Genomic DNA, 21,343 nt, shown 5'->3' on the forward strand with positions numbered 1-21,343 from the left:
TGGGAAACTTTAAATGAATTGTTAGGTAGAAGACATACTAAAAAAATTCCCAAAATAGAAGCTGATACACTAAATCAACATTTTGCTCGCGTAGGAAAACTTTATGCTGAGAAATTGAAGTTAAATAATCCCATTGCAACAACATGTAATCATTTCAAGGACTCATGTGTGGAGCATTACAACTCTTTCTTCTTGACACCTACCAATGAAAATGAAATTACTGCTACAATAAACTCTCTAAACAATAACTCAGCTCCAGGAATTGATAATATTAGCAATAGGATTTTAAAAACTATTTCACCACATATTATAAAACCATTGAAGGTGATAATAAATCAATGTTTTGCGGAGGGGTTTTTCCCTGATAGTTTAAAATTAGCCAATATCATACCCCTACATAAATCAGGTGATGCTTCTAATCCATCAAATTATCGTCCAATCAGCTTGTTGAGTACTTTTTCCAAAATTATTGAGAAGTTAATAAAATACCGTTTAGTTAGCTATCTCCTAAAGCATAATATAATTCACAAAAATCAATTTGGCTTTCAGTCAAAAAAAGTACAGTAGATGCAATATCTCTTCTAACACAGAAAATTACAGAAAATTTCAATAACAAAAATAAAACAATAGCCATATTTTTAGACCTTGCTAAAGCTTTTGACACTATTCCTCACTCAAAACTTCTGATAAAAATGGAAAAGTTGGGTATTCGAGGAATAGCCCTTGAATTATTTAAGAGCTATTTAAAAAATAGATTCCAATTGCTCAAAATTGATAATAAAACCAGCCTTGAACAACTCACTGATTACGGTCTTCCACAAGGAACAGTCTTGTCGCCGATTCTCTTCCTAATCTACATTAATGATCTTCTCAAGTTAGAATTAAAAAATGGTGTCTCAATTGCTTTTGCTGATGACACTTCATTGTTATTCAGTGAAACGAATTGGGAGGATACTAAAAAAGCAGCAGAATCCGGACTTAAAATAGTAAAATCCTGGTTTGATGAGCATATATTAACATTGAACATAAAAAAAAGTAATTTCATGTCTTTCTCTCCAAATTCTATAGGCCAGCCGCAAGGTTTGGATTCCATTAAAATCCATAATGTAAATTGCAAAGAGTCTGATTGGATAAATTGTACATGCTCAAAGCTTAATAGAGAACATCGTGTTAAATATTTGGGTGTAATGATTGATCAACATTTGCGTTGGGATGTTCACATCAATAGTACATGTAACAAACTCAGACATTGGATAAGTAAATTCCGTAATATCAGCCAAGTTAGTAATAAAAAAATCTCAAGACTCATATATTTTGCCTACATTCAATCATTTCTGCAATATGGAATAAAAATTTGGGGTGGAACATACTCAAACCACTTGGAGAAACTTTTTGTAATTCAAAAACACATTATAAGAGCTATATTGGGAAAACCCAGACTCTATCCAAGTGAGTACCTGTTTAGTGAGCTAGATGTTTTAACTGTCAGGCAGCTTTACATAAAAAATTTATAGAGTCCAATGTTGGTTAGAGATATCACATTGCCCCTTGAAGTCCCCGTAAGAACCAATGCAGTATCATCAACATAAGACGAAACTCTACATCCCTTGATAGAAAGACTTGATAGATCATTTATATAAACTAGAAATAAAACTGTTCCCTGGTGTAAGCCAGATTCTGTTAAATTTATTTTGCTCTCTTTCCCATTCAGAGATATCATTTGTGTTCTGTTCTCCAAATAACTTTGCCTACGATGTTGGTCAGTGCAAGATGTGAGATGAAGCTGAACATAAGCTCCATGTCACATCGTGCACGGCTATGAATTAATTTTCATGGTTACACACAATGAGATGAAACAGACGAATCAATAATGCTTGACATTTATTATTTCACAATCATCAAGATAGAGTGCAATACATACAAGCATATTTATCTGGAAAGACAATAATCATATTGATAATAGTTCAAGTCATTTCAAAGGTATTGAACCAAGTACATAGATCAAGATAAAACAATGCCAATATTAAAAGACAAGTCATTTCAATGGTATTGTTACACGTATACAGATAAAAAAAAAACAACAAAGGTTATTTCTCACAAGTCAAGTCTTAAATTTCAATTGAATCAAGACATCAAATGAGTCGAATATATCAATTATAACAGCCAATAATATAACACTCCAAGTCTATTAGATATTTCACAAAAGCCTTTGCTTGGAGGAAAATGTTAAGATAACTGCTCCTTCACAGAGATCGTTACAACTAAACACTTTTCAACTCAACACATCTCCAAGAAGTTCTGAGCAGATCCAAATGGTTCAGGTGGGTATTGGTGGCCAAATTGTAGGAAAGGTTGCACTACCTATTGGGTGCTGGTTACAAGCTTCCGCACTCACACATATTTGGCAGCTCCACTGCTAATAAGTGGTGTCAGAACTGCTGTAGATTGTACAGCTTTAGTTGTAGTTTGTGGCAGAGATGTGGTGCTAGTATATGATACAGCTGGCGTGATACCTTCACAGTACGGCATGCAAACATCAACTGACCTCGCAATGACCGCTTCAAGAAAGTCCAGCAATATGAAAGATGGGTGGAGACATGTGTGTAAATTGTATGCGCAGTTCCCCCTCCACATCACATTATCCAGTCATAACATCGTTGTAGGAGCCCCATCTGTTGTTGGAAGGGATAGGGTTACTTTCTGCTTGCTCCACTTCCGCTTTTCGCAGTTTGTGTCCTCAAAGATCCCAAGTATGCATCCCTCAAAGCTTTCCATTCTTTCTACCTGCAAACAAAAAATATATTGAAACACAGTAAAAATTATCAAGTACCCTTTATTTTATCACAAGACAACTAGATTCAACCCCTCAATAGCCAATTTCAACTCAACAAGCCATAATTTTAGTAGCCTTAACAAAAAAGTGAATATTAACAAATATCGTATTAAAAATTTTAATAATTTTGACAACTGAGTATTTTTTTAAATATCTAGCAACAGGAAGCTCTATGCGGTTGCTCCATTTCCAATATCGTCTGGGTAGAAAGACCATCTGCACCATAGTGAAAGAAACGTTAAGCTCTGTGGGAGACTCCTCAAGCTGAATACATGAAACGGACTGTTTGATATAGCAAATAAATTTGAAATAAAATCAAATTTTCCTGAGTGTGTCGGGGCCATTGATGGCAAGCTTATTCGCATAGTGAAATAAAATCAAATTTTCCTAACTGTGTCGGGGCCATTGATGGCAAGCTTATTCGCATAGTGAAATAAAATCAAATTTTCCTAACTGTGTCGGGGCTATTAATGGCAAGCTTATTCGCATAGTGAAATAAAATCAAATTTTCCTAACTGTGTCGGGGCTAATAATGGCAAGCTTATTCGCATATAGTGAAATAAAATCAAATTTTCCTGTGTCGGGGCTATTAATGGCAAGCTTATTCGCATAGTGAAATAAAATCAAATTTTCCTAACTGTGTCGGGGCCATTGATGGCAAGCTTATTCGCATAGTGAAACCTGTGTTCAGTGGCACTGAATATTTCAGTTATAAACATTATTTCGCTATAGTACTGATGGCAGTAGCTGATGCTGATTACTGGTTTATTCAATGTAACATTGGCTCATATGAGAATTAAAGTGATTCGAATATCAGATACTGTTGTTGATGAGATGTTGTGATATCTATCCATAATGAAAACACTGGGATGTTGTCAGAATATTTCAAAGTTTTTTATTTTACACACTGAAGATGATACCATTGGTATTGGAACATGTATGTAATTTTACAATAGATCAGTGATATTTCTGACAACATCCCAGTGTTTTTATCATCTCTCCATTAAAATGAAATCCGAAAGTACATTTTCGTTTGTGCAAAAACTTCCATCGTCGACCGCGACCGGGTCGGGCTCAATTTCTGGCTGAAAAAACCGCGGTCGACTGCGGATGAAATTGTTTTCCTTTGCAAGACAAGGTCGCTATTTCAAAAATCACAAATTCAGAACGAAGTTAGGTTATCTGCCATTATAGATTATAATTATAAATAGATTGATTATAGATTATTCAAATACATAAAAAAGTACCACAAACGCATGACAATTGTTGTTATATATTACAACTAGCCGTCAGGCTCGCCATATCCGTCTAGCAAGGGGGCTCCGCCACCTGGACCCCCGACTGGTTCGTGAGATCAGCGGGCTCGCTTCGCTCGCCTGCATTTTTCATTTGACCATGCTTCATTCCTTCAGAAAGTCAAAGTACTTCCTCGCTCGATTCAATCACCGATTAATTTCAATTATTTAGTGCAGGGTGGGAAAACTTCGTTAGGATATTATGAGAATTATTGTACTCCAGTCTAGCCTTTAAAATTTTCCCACCTCAGCTAAACCTGAGTACTGAGTTATGATTTTTCAAAAATGAGTGACATTTGAAGAGAAAATCAATTTTGATGAATTTTAGTTTTTGATCAACAATATCTTCCGATTGTTACCATTTAGAAGTATATTCGAAAATCCCTCTAGGCGTATTTTTGTGCTCTACAGTCTGAGATCAGGTAGAGCGTTCTATCTCATATAGATTTCCAGGTACACCTGACAACAATGATCCTTCTATTGTGAAAAACACCTAATTTTCAGCTTCAGCCATCATCACCAACTACATTGATAGTTCGCACAATGTCATAAGTTCATGAGATTATGTTCTATGAGAATCAACCGTTAGATGCACTTCATTTCAGTATTTCCTAGTGGAGAGGCGCGCTTAAGGACACCCCAAGGATCAAAATTTCAAACACTTATAACTTTTGACACAATGCTCAGATTTCATCGTACTAAACTTTATTCTTCTCGGCTCGTCAAGGCGGTCCAAAATCATGCATCATAAGTCACTGAGCATTGTGTCAGAAGTTATAAGTGTTTGAAATTTTGATCCTTGGGGTGTCCTTAAGCGCGCCTCTCCACTAGGAAATACTGAAATGAAGTGCATCTAACGGTTGATTCTCATAGAACATAATCTCATGAACTTATGACATTGTGCGAACTATCAATGTAGTTGGTGATGATGGCTGAAGCTGAAAATTAGGTGTTTTTCACAATAGAAGGATCATTGTTGTCAGGTGTACCTGGAAATCTATATGAGATAGAACGCGCTACCTGATCTCAGACTGTAGAGCACAAAAATACGCCTAGAGGGATTCTCGAATATACTTCTAAATGGTAACAATCGGAAGATATTGTTGATCAAAAACTAAAATTCATCAAAATTGATTTTTCTCTTCAAATGTCACTCATTTTTGAAAAATCATAACTCAGTACTCATTGGAGATAGAGAGTTCCGAATGATCTCATTTTATTCAGAATTGTATAGTCTAAAAAAAAGGCTAGAGCAAATTTTTCTGTCCGATTACGAGATTTTGCAGAAATAGCTGAAAACTGGTAAATGAGCCGAAAATACGAGGTTTTTGGGCCACCCTCCCTGTATATAGCACAAGGAAATTTTGCATGAAGAAATTGGTTTTGGACTTCTCTTATGTACCTAAATAATATATTAAAAAATCAGAACTACAATATAAATTGCATGCACCAATGTATATAGTGACTGGACTACAAGCCGTTATAATATAATCATCATATAGTAAGTAGTTATTGATAATGAATATGGATTTCATCACAGACAGCTCTCTCAAGTGAAAGAAAAAGAAGAGCATGATTAGATACAATATTCCATTTCACAGTTTGTCTGGACAAAAAACTCCAATTGTGACTCATTTGAGAAAATAATTCATTAAATACAATATAAATTTCTTATTAGTTATAAATTTTTTCCATTATTTCAATTTTCCCGATACATTTAAATTATCTTTACGATTCTGATCATATAATAATATATTAGAACTTTGAACAATTTCAATTTGGTTTTCCCGGTCTTCATTACTATTGCCTGCTGGGTCTTCCACAAGATATTTGAGTTTGAGGTTAAAATTCACTGCGGATAGTTGAGAGACTGCTTCTTGAGGAGTGCTGCCGCAATTGAACGCGTACAATATTTGGTCCGCAGTGAAAAATTTGCATAAACGAAAACGCTCCTTTAATATTAAAAACACAGAAGTAGTCGGCAATTTTGTTTGAGCCCGACCCGGTCGCGGTCGACGTCGGAAGTTTTCGCATGAACGAAAACGTACCTTAAAAGTTTGGGGAGGACTTATACTTAGGAAAACCGCAAATACCTTAACCAAAGCTAATAAAAAATAAACTCAAGCATGATATCTTACTCTTTTGTTTTTGTTGCTGATAAGGCATTTGCTCTAAGCAATACTCTATTGAGACCATTTCCTATTAGAGGGGACTGACACCTGAGAGACATTCAACTACCGTCTTTCTAGAGCTAGGCGATATGTAGAATGTGCCTTTGGCATATTGGCAAACAAATGGAGGATTTTACAACGGCCACTCGATGTTTATATGGAACTTGCCGACAGTATTATAGAAACCTGTTGTTTATTGCATAACTATGTGAAGAAGAATGATGGCTACAATTTTGATGACGATGTGGAATATTGGATTTTCCAGAAATGAGAAACGCTTGGAGAGATAAAAAACAGAATCCAGTTCTTTAAGACTGTTCGGTATACCTTTTTATTTCTATTTAAATTGGATAATCTTTTTCAATATAATTGTTAAGATAATAAAAGTGAGAAAAAGTGGCAACTGAAATTTTTAAGTGGTCTAATAAGCGAGTTATGGGTTGTTGAAGTGCTAACTTTCCAGATTCCGTTTTCTTTCCAGATCATAAACGGTTTAGAGTTTTCCATTGTTTTTTTTAATACATTCAGTATATCATTGGCTTCGTTCTAAAATGCGTTTTTCGCGATTAATGCCAAAATAAACAAGTTATCGAATTAACAAAAAATGTTAAGTTTTTATTTATGAACGATATGGGGAATAAAATGTTTTAGTTTTGAAAGATACATTTTTCGAATTTTTAAGGAGAAGTTCTAATAATATAGTCGAAACCGTTTATGATCTGGAAAGAAAACGGAATCTGGAAAGTTAGCACTTCAACAACCCATAACTCGCTTATTAGACCAATTAAAAATTTCAGTTGCCACTTTTTGTCACTCTTATGATCTTAACAATTATATTGAAAAATATTATCCAATTTAAATGATAAAAAAGTGTACCGAACAGCCTCAATGTAGCCTACTGATGATTTTGTCTCCTCAGAATAGCGACTGATCTATTGTACCCAGCTGATTCACTACAGCCTCCCCATTCGAAATGATTATTTCAGTTATACATTTGAGTGTATAATTCAATCATGAAGGAATATAATATTTCTGTATAAAGAGATGAGTAGCCTACCAGTACCGTCTTGGCTATTATTTTATTTTTATTCATTCAATGAATGACAATATAATATGATTATTTTTTTATATTCATAAATTAGTGAATCACAAAGGAATAGATAAGAGCATTAGGGTACATGTATGAGAGAGGTGGAGGAATGGTAGAGAAGATGTGCATCGTATGACAAAGGTTTCTTGGCAATACATTTCCCCCGCCTCTCCAGAGCAAAGACTGGAGACAAATGCTGTAATAATCAGTATGATGACAATGGCCAATGTAGTGTCGGAGTGTGAGTGTTACTGTGGGTAACGTAGCCTTGAAAAGCCAATCAGGGAGAAGTCATCTCGATTAGTCATCCATCAATAACAAACATGTTCGATTTTTCAAAAGCAGCTTTTCAAGACCTTTTACTCAGCCACACCCACACCATCTTGCGCTTAGGAAAATATTTCAAGTACTTAATAACAGTTTTCCGATCCACTGCATTATCTTGATGAAAAATTGAAATTATATATTATTTTATGAAACACATGAAACAAAAAAATATCATTAAATCATATATTATTATGTTTCAATTATTATGTATGTCATTAAGACACCCAAATCTATACCTGAAATAATCATTTCGAGAGCGGAGGCTGTAGTGAATCAGCTGGGTACAATAGGTCATTTGCGATTCCGAGGAGACAAAATCATCAGTACATTAAAGAGCTGGATTATGTTTTGTATCACTCCAAGCGTTTCTCACATCTGAAAAATCCAATATATTCAAATTATTCAATTTTGTTAAATCATTTGAATGTAATATATCTATCAGTAAATGATACATAATATTATTTATAGGTTTTCATTATTTATATCATCCGCATCAATGGCATTATGGAGACAGGAAATTGATGAAAGCAGTACATGATAGTGCTCCAGAGCTCCAGAGAGATCGGTCCTTAAAAATACAAAATGAATAGACAAAGTTTCACTTCATAGCTACAAAGTACACTATTAATCCGTAATTACCACTAAAATCACAACTCATCTCAAGTTTTTTAAACAGAATATATTTTGTATCATAATCTACACTTGTTTATACCATCATAAAGCGTACTAAGAAATCAATCTAAATTTAATAATAATTACAAATTTAATTGAATATATAGTGGTTATCTTTACTTGCATTATAAAATTGTATTAATCCATGAAAAACTTCCCTTTTATTTTCATTTTACATAAACTAATTTGAATTAAATTTCAATCTTTCAATTATTAATGTGTCTATTGATGTCTATGAAACTAGGTTTTGAACAGGAAAATGTAAATCATACCTAATCGTCTCATCCTCAAAAGTCGTGTTCAATGACATGTTCATGTCTCATTGTTCTTTCCCTCAAATTTATTTATTCCTTCTCTGTTGAGGACGGTGGTTATGGAGAGGACTCTGCTCTGTTGAGAAGATGGGAGCATCCTCCCTCCTGCACATCCATCACAGCTTGTGCCCTACAGGTTTACTGGCCAAATCTTAAATACCTGAAAATGTGAATCAAATTTAGTTGGATGCTCTCTTTGCAGCTGAATGTAGGCTTCTATAATAATATTCTTTATGATAGGAAGAATTGAGAGGAAAATTTACTTAATATATCAAACATTATACTAATCAGCAATGTATTTCATACATCAACCAATAAGCAATAACAACAGAAAATAACTTCTAGTGCACGCGTTTCTACTGACGCTATTCGATCGACAACTATGAATGAAACTTACTTTATAAAATGTTGACATTTAATAAGCTACTTTCATCCTACTATTATAACACTATCAAATCAAATCATCGTTTATTGGCATAAAACATACAATATTTTGAGACAATCGTCATTATTCATTAAAAAAATACAAGTTGAAGAACTCAAGTATCACAAACCTATACTACACACTACAATTAACAAATAATTAAAATGACAATGGATTTATGAGAAATTATTATAGTACAGTAGTACAACACAACAATAGGCCTAATAATACTAAAAATGGTATCGCACTCAATATTTCAAACATTATACTAATCAGCAATGTATTTCATACATCAACAAATAAGCAATGCTATTATAAATAGGTGATACCTAAAAAATATAATGTATGTGAGTTTTTCTGGCAAGTGGCAAAAAGTAGAACAATTCACACTCATGAAGTCTAAACAAAAAATTCATTAACCGAATACAGGCATTTTTCTACATGAACTTCCTATCCTAAGGACTATCCTATTCTTAGGATAATCATAATTGATCAAGAATATTTATGATATATTTGAAACTTTATTGCATATATTTTTTTCAATTCAATTCAATTTATTTATCCTTTTTACAACATAGTTATTGTACAAAGTAGTTATGAAATAAATAACTTAAAACTAAAACAAAATAACTTAAAATAGCAGGTTAACAAAAACACGGAAGGTCCCTGCAAAGGCAAAGCCTGTGCGCAGGGGCCGAGTGTTACAAAAAACTACAGAACCAAAGTGAAAGCATAAAACAAAAATATAAATTATAAGTATGAAATTTGTATAATAAAAAATCTCGAGAATACAGACAATTAACAAGAAATAATGAACTTATTTAAGAGAAAAAAAAAGAGTTGAAAGGTGAAAAGTTACAAGAAATCGAACAAATCAGTAGAGTTATGCGATGTGATCCATTGACTTATTTCGTTAGAAAGATTTCTGGTCAAATTGTTAGAGAAAAAATGATCAGGTATTACTTCAACAAGTTTATGGACAATGTAATTGAACTGCCTTCTACAAATGGATAAAACTGTATGATGAGATTCGAAAGTGATGGATGAGGGACGAAGATTGTACGGTGATAAACCGTATAATAGGAAGAATTGAGAGGAAAATTTACTCAATATTTCAAACATTATACTAATCAGCAATGTATTTCATACATCAACCAATAAGCAATAACAACAGAAAATAACTTCTAATGCACAACTTGCATTGTGATTTTATGGCTATGGATATTTGATTTGAAATGGAACAAAATTGGTCAGAATATTTTTCAACTTCCAATATATAACAAAATGGAGGATATTTAGACAAAAAGTTTTCAACGCTAGCCAAGTTACAATAAACTTTGATGGGCACATATATCCAATAACATAATAAATTATTTAAAACTGTTTCAACGATTGTATTACTTATTTCACGCAAATATTTTTTTTTGTTTTAGAAGACACATCAAATTCAAATATTGTAAGTGTTATGACAAACTTTATTCCAACTACTCATGTCGCCATCGGTCCCACAAGAAGAATGAGAATGAAAGCTTCTTCTTCATTCACTAGCCACACCAAGAAGGTGAAATGAAGCCACTAAATCTATATTGAGGAGCAATTCCTTATAATGAATGCTCAAAAAAGGGTATAGAGGGAAAAGTTTGGAAGACAATTTTAGAACCCGCAGTTCGGTTTAGGGTAGTAAACATATTGAGAGTTCTCACCACTACCCACTGTGCTAAGGGGTTCAAAGGTATAATTTTTTGGTTTCTCGCAAGTAACTCGAAAACTATCCATATTACAGTAAGAACATAACCTATTTTTTCGGACATTTTATTATTTATCAAAATTTGGGAACAGAATAGTTTTGGGCTATGCCTGTTGTTCTATCCCAATCATATTCATATGATTTGTAATTGTATCAAAAAATAAATAAAGTATTTAAAGTATTACAGTCATGACTAATAGTCTATACGAAATTGAAGCTTACAACATTTTCTGTATCTTCTATAGTTTTTGAGTTATCCACTTTTGAAAGTGTGGCATTTTTGTAAAAACACGTTTTCCTCCAATTTTTGCTCGTTCAACTTTTTAGAAATCAGTGGAAAAAATTCTCTTCAATTTGATGTACAATTTCACACTTTAACGCTTTTCCATACGACTGTTGCAGCAGCTCTAGTGTTGAGTGTAAAATCCACTTTTGCAACAATAGACCAATCGACAAACCTTTTTTTGACAAAGGAATGTGTAGGGAACATTTTGAACACAATTTCTGACTTTGCAGCTTTGTTGGGACAAGTTAGGAGGATAACATAAAATCAATAGTCCCCAACCCTACCCCCTACAGAGATGAAGGTGATTTAAGAGTTGTATCTTTTAGTTATCTTCTTTCATGAGTGATTTTGAAAACTTGAAGTCAGAAGTTAAATTCACTTGAATTCAGGTTTTCATAACATCAAAACAGGGTGTTTACGAGCTCCCTACCAATACTCTTGGAGGGCATTTGAATATACTGGGTAAGAAACATGTCTATAAATATCATATTAAAATTGTCCGGAAGTTTTCAGTTACCCACACAGTGGCCATTTTGTTTTTTTCACTTATTTTTTTCAAAATAATTTCTGGGCATTCAAAATTGAAACTTTACACAATCATTAATAATAACTTCCTGGGTAAGAAACATGTCTATAAATATCATATTAAAATTGTCCGGAAGTTTTCAGTTACTCACACAGTGGCTATTTTGTTTTTTCACCTATTTTTTTCTAAATAATGGCTGGGCATTAAAAATTGAAACTTTACACAATCATTTATAACAACTAGACAAAGCTACAAAAAAGTTATGGTAATTTTTCAAATTCATAAAACAAAATGGCAGCCATTTAAAATTTTGTTTTTAATTAACTAAAAATTACAAGTATAACTTTTGTTAGTAAATTTAATTAATTACCTATCGATTAGTATATTGATTTTTCTAGATTGGACCAATATTAATTGAGATATGGCAGTTTTGGGGCCGGTTTCCGAGCTCGGGATTTAGCCAAGTTCTAGACTTTATAGCCCAGTCAATAAAGGTTATTTCGATCCGAAAATTAAATAAAAGCTGAATCTCTCACCATCGATGGAACCCTCCCAGAGGGTCATTCTCCCAAAAGTCCCAAGAAATCCCCTTGAAGATTTCCCCCCCAGCCGCCCTCAAAGTTGAAAAATGCAGGTATTCACGGAAAATGAATTATCTCTATAAAACATGATCGGAAAGAGTTCTATTATATGTCAATCGATTCGTTACATTATGGACTACCATATTAGTTGTATTCATTTTTAACGAACAGTTTTCTTGATAAAATAATATAAATGTAAAAATTTAGGGGGGTTGTGATTTGATTTTTTTTCTCCGATTAACTTCGAAGAAAGTGATTTAAAAGAAAAATGAGTCAAATGTCGGCAATTTCATTGCGAATCCATTGATGTATATTGTTATGTATTTGCGATTCGTTTTGACGCCGTGGAAGGGGAAACAGCCGACGCGGTACAGCGGTAAGACTGACTGTCTTCGCCATAGTAAACAGTAAACAGGAAATCAATTAAATCTGTAACCATTAATCGGAAAAAAGATCTATCATATGTCATTCGATTTGTTACATTATTGACTACAATATTAGTCGTATTCATTTTCTCAATAAAACAAACAGTTTCTTTGATGAAATAATATAATTATATAAAAAATTTAGGGGTTTTTCGATTTGATTTTTTTGTTTTCTCCGATTAACTTTGAAGCAGATGATTTTAAAGAAAAATTAGCCAAATAATTAATGTCGGCAATTTAATTTCAAATCCATTGATGTGTATTGTTATGTATTTGTGATTCAATTCGACGCTGTGGAAGGGGAAACAGCCGACGCGGTACGGCGCGGCTGACTCTCTTCGCCTTAGTAAACAGCAAACTGGAAATCAATTATCTTGAGAATAATACGTTCAACCGAAATAACCAACTATTCCAAAATGAAGCTTGATAAATTCTCTACACTTTTTGTTCAGTGGAATTTTGTGATATTCACAACAGTTCCCGAGATATTTGCTCTTGAAGGTGTGTAATTGTTAAAATAACAGGTTTTTATCCAATGTTTTGCTCTTTCAGGGCTTATAACTTTCTAACGATGCATCATAAAAAAGTGATGATTATCGTAAGTTTGTAGAGCATTGAATTCTCTTTGAAATGATGTATTATTTCAACTATTCCAAGTTTTCCTTTCATTGTTATAGCAGCTTCAATGTAGGGGGTGAAATTTTCATTGCTGCAACAAGTGTCAACTCAGCGGTTCCACACCTTCAACAGAGGGGATAAAGATGCGTACTTTTGGTATGTGCACCTACTAACTGGTCCAAATCAAGCTGCAATGTCAAAAATTGTGTCACAGACACCCCCTTTCAAATGCCATTGTTAAACGATCAATTGTTGCAGCAATGAATATTTCATCCCCTACATTGAAGCTGTCATAACATTGAAAGGAAAACTTGGAATAAATGAAATAATACATCATTTCAAAGAGAATTCAATGCTCTACAAACTTACGATAGATATCACTTTCTTATGATGCATTGTTGGAGAGTTATAAGCCCTGAAAGAGCAAATCGTTGCTTAAAAACATGTTATTTTAACAATTACACATCTTCAAGAGCAAATATCTCGGGAACTGTTGTGAATATCACAAAATTCCACTGAACAAAAAGTGTAGAAAATTTATCAAGCTTCATTTTTGAATAGTTAGTTATCTCGATTGAACGCATTGTTCTCAAGATATGAGCGTGGAAGCAAAACGCTGTAAAATGCAACTTTTAAACCACCCTCATCCTCTTAGCACATGAGTTAGGAATGGGGACTTTTGATATGTTCTCCTCCCAACTAGTCTCAACAAAGCTGCAGAGTCAGAAAAATTTGTTTAAAACATTCCCTCCAAATTCCTTTGTCAATTGGTCTATTGTTGCAAAAATGGAGATTTCACACTCAACACTAAAGCTGCTGCAAAAGGAGTAGGGAAATTCGTGAAAGTGTGAAATTATACATCAAATTGAAGAGAATTTAATGCTCTGTTAATCAATATGGATTTTTCCATCGATTTTTAAGGAGTTATAAGAGCCAAAATAGAAAAAAAATGGTGGCAAAAGTGTTTTTTTTTCAAATGTCACACCTTCAAGAGCGGATATTTCGAGAATTAGAGGAGATATAAAAAAGTTTTGGAATGAATATTGTAGGAAATTATAATGTAAGCTTTAATTTGTTATATAACAGTCAAGTCCTTAGGATACATAGTTTTTGAGTTTTATGCGAGAAACCAAAAAATGGTACCTTTAAACCACCCCCACACCCTTAGCACAGGGGGTAGGGGTGGGGACTTTTGATATGTTTACCTCCTTACTACCCTCAACAAAACATTGTTGTCAAAAATTGTCTTCCGAACATTTCCCTCTATAACCTTTTTGAGCATTCATTGCCTGGACTAATGCCTCAGTTTCAAATATGGACAAAACCCATGCCTCAGTTTCAAATATGGACAAGTCCATACCTCAGTTTCAAAGATGGACAAGTCCATTTTTATTTTGCAAATTGTAAGCTTGTAATTCATTTAATATTGAAACGGAGATAGAAATTCAATTTTATAATGTATGTAGTTGTTACTTAAAGAGAAAAAATCACTTCATTATCTCAATATACTTCATAAGATAAAGATTTTGGACTCTCCTGAAAAAAAACTTGTTAGTGTTTGATAGTGACTTCCTTGTATCCTAGTCATAGTCCTTTTAAATTGGAGAAAAACATTTTTTGGTATATTTTTCCTTGATCTCAACACTCCAGTTGAGATTGTCGGATAACAGTCTTGGAGTTACTCTCCACACATTGAACATAAATTATTAATTGGTTTTATTTAGTTTCTCAGCTAATTTCACATAGGATTTTGTAGTAATCCAAATGTATTTTGCGTAAACAATATGTGTGATATTAATACTTTAACTTAGCCCTGTCAACATGAATCACACTGTACAAGATGTTCGCGATGTCAACTGTTCACAAGTAAGTTATACTTAATTACATATTACATTACACTTGTAAAACAAACTTCTATCAATAAGCTCCTCTGCATGTTAGACCAACATTCAGGGTAATTATTAATGTTTCTATTGATGTCTATGAAACTAGGTTTTAAACAGAAAAATGTATTTCATACCTCATCGCTCTTGTTCAATCTTGTTCAATGACATGTTCATGTCTCATTGTTCTTTCCCTCAAATATAGTCATTCCTTTTCTGTTAGGTCTCACACAGTGGTTTGTGGAGAGGACTCTGCTCTGATAAGAAGATGGGAGAATGGTCCTGTAAAGTACATCCATCACAGCCCGTGCCCTAAAGGTTTGCTGGTTACATCTTAATACCTGAAAATGTGAATCAAATTTATTAGGATGCTCTTCTTTGCAGCTGAATGTAGGATTTTATAAGAATTTTATAGGATAGGAAGAATTAAGGGGAAAATGCACTTGATATTTCAAAAACTATACATCGATACTTCTAAACTTTGGTACATCTAAAGTACCAAATGAATTACTAGGGAATGAATTAGGTTAGGTTAGGCCGTGTCCGAAATAGGCACTATCCAGTTGGTCATTCATAAGCCCGGCTAGCTCAGTCGGTAGAGCATGAGACTCTTAATCTAAAAAAAATAAATATTAACTCCTCATTCACTTTTTATACTTTTCTTGCACTTTATTTATCTATTTAGTTGTTTCTACAGGGTGTTTACGAACTCCCTACAAATACTCAAGGGCATTGTTCCGGGGTAAGTGACATTTATCTAAATATCATAATTGTATTTTAATTGTCCGAAAGTCTTCAGTTACTCAAACAGCGGCCACTTTGCTTTTTTCACTCATTTTTTTCTAAATAATGATTGAACAATCAAAATTGAAACTTAGCACAATCAATCAAACTACTACAAAAAACCACGAAAAATTATGATAATTTCTCAAATTCATAGAACAAAATGGCGGCCATTTAAAATTTTGTTTCTTGAATAACTCGGAAACCGTTGGTTTTACAAAAAAAATACAAGAAAAACTTATTTAGTAAATTTGATTACCTATCGATTGGTATCTGATTTTGTAGATTGGACCAATATTAACATATGGCAGCTTATGCCAAGACCAAGAGGGTTATGTAACATTATTATTGTTTGAAATAATCTAAAATAGCTTACAAATTACATGCAAAGCAGACGGAGACTGTTGCATTATTGTGGCAGACTTTAGCTGCATGCCTTGGCATGCACTGCAACTAATCCCAAGTGTTGTACTATCACTAATTCTGCTATATCTCAGTAAATATTGGTTCAATCTTGAAAAATCAGAAACCAATCGATAGGTAATTAAATTTACTAAGAAAGTTTATTCTAGTAAATTTTTTGTGAAACCAACGGTTTTTGAGTTATTTAAGAAACAACATTTTGAATGGCTGCCATTTTGTTTCTTGAATTTGAAAAATTATCATACTTTTTTGTAGCTTTGTCTAGTTATAAATTATTGTGCATAGTTCCATTTCCGTATGTTTAAACATTATTTAGAAAAAAATTAAAAGTGATAAAAGCAAAATGGCCGCTGTTTGACAGAAGACTTCCGGACAATTTAAATTTGTTTCTTACCCAGGAACAATGCCCTAGAGTATTGGAAGGAGGTTCGTAAACACCCTGTATACATTCTACATTGACTGCCAAATATTTTTTCTCATTTTCCTATTATTGTAGATTGGTTTGCACCTTCAAGATTTAAGTTGAATTCAAAACCCCAAAGTCAAAACATATTCAACATCTACTTAAATTAACAAAACTTGGAGAAGTGTCTACATTTGTAGCCTATAGTAGATTAGCTTGTGAACTTGACTTCAAATTTGCAAAATACATTCATTTTATACAAAACTTGCGTTCAAGTAAAGTTGACTAATGTAAAACCCCTGAGGCCAACTTCACGCTTGAGTGACATGGCACTGACTTTTTGCTACTTCGACGACAAATTATATAAACTGGAGTTTGCATTGAACCATTTGGCATAAACCCAGGAAGGTATAGGGCCTAAATCAGCGCCCCGCTCTTTAGTGTGACGAGGGAAATGCACTTTTAGGGTGCGATTATATTGGATGCGTATATGTGCAAGTGCACGCTTGTTTATGCAGATGATGAAAATCTGGGAAGAGCAATATGAACACTCACACTGAAAGATTGTACTTGCAAGTCAATTGCTCATTTCAGATTTTGTTTTTTTGGCTCATGCATGATTTGATGTGCACTACTTTCACACTTACTTATTGAATGTGATCACACCCTAATATAAATTTATTAGCTTCCAAAATAGCAGAAGGTACCTAGCCTTAGTAGCCTACTGGTTTTGAGTATATTTTTGTATGCAAAACAATCAAGCAACATGCAACTTGAAAACAAATGACATTTAGTCTACCTATTAGTCAATAAATTTATAGCATAACAAGTAAGACGAATATGACTTGTTGAATATTCGAGATGAGCACTGCATTGTTATTAGGTATTTCTTAAAAAAATGTAAATGATTGAATCCAACTAATTCCATCTATTATAGTTGGTTAACTTAACTACAATGACACTAAACAAAAGTCTGTTTGGTTGAGACGTTTATAAAATAGATTTATTGTTTGGAAAACGAAAAAGTCAAGAAGTGTTATGAGAACAATTGAGGAGTTGGGTGGAAAAACGACCTGAGTCAAGAAATCAAGTTTTGCGTAGATTGAGTTTGAAATATTTAGTACCTACACATCTTCATTATTTCATCAGAATGCAATATTCTTGCAAGTATTTGAACTTCATTGATTTTCTTATACTATTTTCAATGCTATTATTCATAATTAGCCAGTAATCCAAGGCTAACTGATATTAATTGATATAAGGTGTGTTGTCTCAGGTCGTTTTTCCATAACCCTGGTTGTTACATGTTCAGAGGTTCAATAAAATGATGAAAACCCCGTATCAAGAGTAGTGATAATGATAATATATTTCTCATGATATTGGATACCTAATTAATAAGTAGGTAAAAAAGATCTAAAAAATGTTATTTGGAAGTGAACAATTGAAGATGATATTTTCTTCTTGAACACGTTTCTTCCCATAATCAAGACTCTGGAATGTTACATGGTACTGTTCTGATTTTCGGGAAATTCATACACCCCAATGTTTTCAGCATAGGATTCTTCTTCACGAGCGTCTTCTTCATTATTTCCATCATCTAGAGGATAATTGGTTCCCTTGGATGTATTAATGATCTTCTTATACCATTCATTTAGTAGAGAGATAGTTGGGAGGATATTTTTAATAATTATTCTTTCCAAAGAATGGACATTGATATGTCCAAAGCTCCGCCAATTTATGTTGATGCATTACAATATTATCTTGTATAGTTATTCCAAATTGCTTTTTTCAAATCATATTCAATTCAATAATTATTTTCTTAGTCTATATTATGTAAATTCATCTATAATTTTGCTGTATTGTAAGCTATTGTATATACGTGTATAAGCCAGTATATACTGTAATCTACATAAATGAAGTACTCAATCAATCAATCAGCTTCTTCTTTTGTAATGAAACAAAATAAGGATTTCACTGGCTCCTGGCTCACAGCTTGTCAGCTGAATAATTTCAGGTTTGCCACACAAACAAAAAATGTTCACAACTCACTCATTTTTCAAGATACAACAACATTTTATGTACCAATCTGTTCAGAATTTAATGGCGGATAGAATGAAACGTGTTGCGGAAAAACGACACGAGTGGCCTCAGGTCGTTTTTCTACCCAGCTCCTCAATTATTATTTATCTATATAATTTCTGTATCTGTAACTGTAACAGCTTCGGTCTCAGCTTTAGTTTCAACTTCAGACCAAAACAAAAACAACAACAGAGAACAGACTGCCATTATGATTTTGATTCTAATCTAACATCACAGCCATACTGATTTGGCTGGCCATGATTAGCGATTAAAAAAGCTGCATCTGAGCAAAGACTATCTAAGCATACTAATTTGAAAAAAATATCAAATTGCTCGAGTTGAGAGTAGATTATTTAAAATTGTTCGAAAAGCTCGTCTCAAGTGCAAATTAATTATAATTATTTTGTAGAATGGCTTTTTGAGTTGGGTGAAATTCAAAATTGAGATAAGAGAGCATTAACGAATCATAAGGATTCTCCTTCGATTTTGTATTGCCATTCGCCATACTTTCATGGCTCCTTCAGATTTCTATCTCTTTACAAAACTTTTGACTCCAAAAATACTTTTGGCAGTATTATTTCTGAAAAATTTGAGATGGAATGATACAGATTTAGTAACTTCTAAAAAAGATGGTAGAAGCTACAGTAACTATATAGCCATAACTTCTTGAAATTTATCAAATCAGGGCTACTTATTAGTATTAAAAAAATATATAATTATAGTAGGCCTACACTTTTATTGGAAATAGTATAATAGATTAACCCTACAGTGCATGAATTTTCATATGTTTTTGAAACAATATAAGTTCATCATAGGCTCACAAAACATGGAAAAATATTAAAAAAATATATATCTCATGTTTTTCCAATGGAAAAGCTGGAAAATCAAAGTTAGTAGACAGAAGGTTGGTCGGAAATGTTAGTTAAAATGCAATTGGAGTGGGGGAACTGTAGTCGTGACGTAGGCTGTAGTACAGAGTAGGCAAAGTATCGCATTCTTGAAATATCATACGGTGACGTATAGTCAAATTATATAACACAAACATTTTCTGACATACAAGCTTTCTTTACAATGATTATCAAAACATTTAAATAATACAAGCATTTTGCCATATAAAAGCAAAAACCCTACCTCCTAACCTTCCCTTTCAAACCCTTAAGGTTTTTTCATCTTCTCGGTCGTGTTTATTTTTTGTAGTTTGGCTATACATCAGCTTGTGAATTTCGGGGATGAGATATTTTGATTCTCGTAGAACATGTGCTCGATACCAGCATGTGTTCAGTCAGTACCTACTATTATAAGTAATAGTAGGTTGGTTCAGTGCATTTATATGAATGAAATTTATCGGATTTTTCGGGATCGTTTTAATTTTTTATGTAGGATTTTTTATGGCTTAATCTGAAATTATAATAGTATAACGTTGTCCACTAACGCTTTTCCAGCTTATTAACTTTCACGTTTTTAGATTCTTGAAAGACTTTTAACTTCATTTTATTCATACAAGTTGAATGAACTTGAAATATTGAACAACATCATTAGAATCGGTGATTCATTCGCTATAAATATGGAGAATTTCACAGTTTTAGATCAATCTTGAGGGGATTAAATGACGATGTTTTTGAAGATACAGTGAATAAACTGTATGCTCAGTGTAGTTACTCTATCATAATTATTTTTACTAAATATGGCGTTCCCCCCACCGCTTCGAATCTTACACCTGTGAGTGATCAACCTTCAGTCTGTCTACTAACGTTGCTGGAAAATCAAGTTGTAGTCATTAGGCTACAGCATGCATTGAGTACTATCTGAATCAATTCATTCGACTAACCCATTATTGTTGTAGTTCTTCAGTTATTTGTGAATAAAATTGGAGAGGTGAATGGTCCTGATTTATCACTGAGGGAGTCTTTTATAAGTCTAGTAGTTAGTTTTCGATAAAATTAATAAAGAATCACATTGGAAAAAGTCAAATTGATTACTTTTACACTATTCTTTACTGTATGTTGATGAAGTCAAGAAAAAATCACATAAAGACTCACACTAATTGCTTCTATGTACACTATTATTTGAAGAATGCTTCCTATTCTATTTACTCGTATTATGAAAACAGTTGTTACTCTTGTAGAGGCAGAGAGCAATTTTGCATTTCATGCATTCAAAGCTAGAGAAGCCTGTACATTTGGGCATTTTGCATCTCTGCTTAAAAGTTTTCTCTGTTTGAATGGGCCAGTGAGAAGTTTGATCAAACTGAATCTCTTTTGGAGGTGCAGATGTAGCTTTTGATTTTTTGTTGACAGGTGCTGTAGTACTGCTACTTGGTCTTCCTCGCTTTGGGCCTCCCTGTTGTCCTATTTGGCATAATGTTTCTGCCAATTCTAGTAGAAAGTCAGCCAATTTTACGTTTTTACTTTCTCCTTTCTGTTTTGCAGATCGTAACATCAACAGCCAAGCATTTATCACGGA

General features: G+C 33.3%; 1 long non-coding RNA gene across 1 annotated transcript; it reads right to left on the minus strand.

The window, feature by feature from the left end:
• Positions 1-1,864: 1,864 nt before the first annotated feature.
• Positions 1,865-17,851, minus strand: LOC111051646. The gene is made up of 5 exons (XR_005571170.1): positions 17,601-17,851; positions 15,330-15,533; positions 8,661-8,862; positions 7,953-8,091; positions 1,865-2,784 (listed from the first exon to the last, which is right to left on the minus strand). It is a non-coding gene; the product is annotated as an uncharacterized LOC111051646 (long non-coding RNA).
• Positions 17,852-21,343: the final 3,492 nt, after the last annotated feature.

The sequence above is a fragment of the Nilaparvata lugens genome, chromosome 4 (genome assembly GCF_014356525.2).
Source record: "Nilaparvata lugens isolate BPH chromosome 4, ASM1435652v1, whole genome shotgun sequence".
Lineage (NCBI taxonomy): Eukaryota > Metazoa > Arthropoda > Insecta > Hemiptera > Delphacidae > Nilaparvata > Nilaparvata lugens.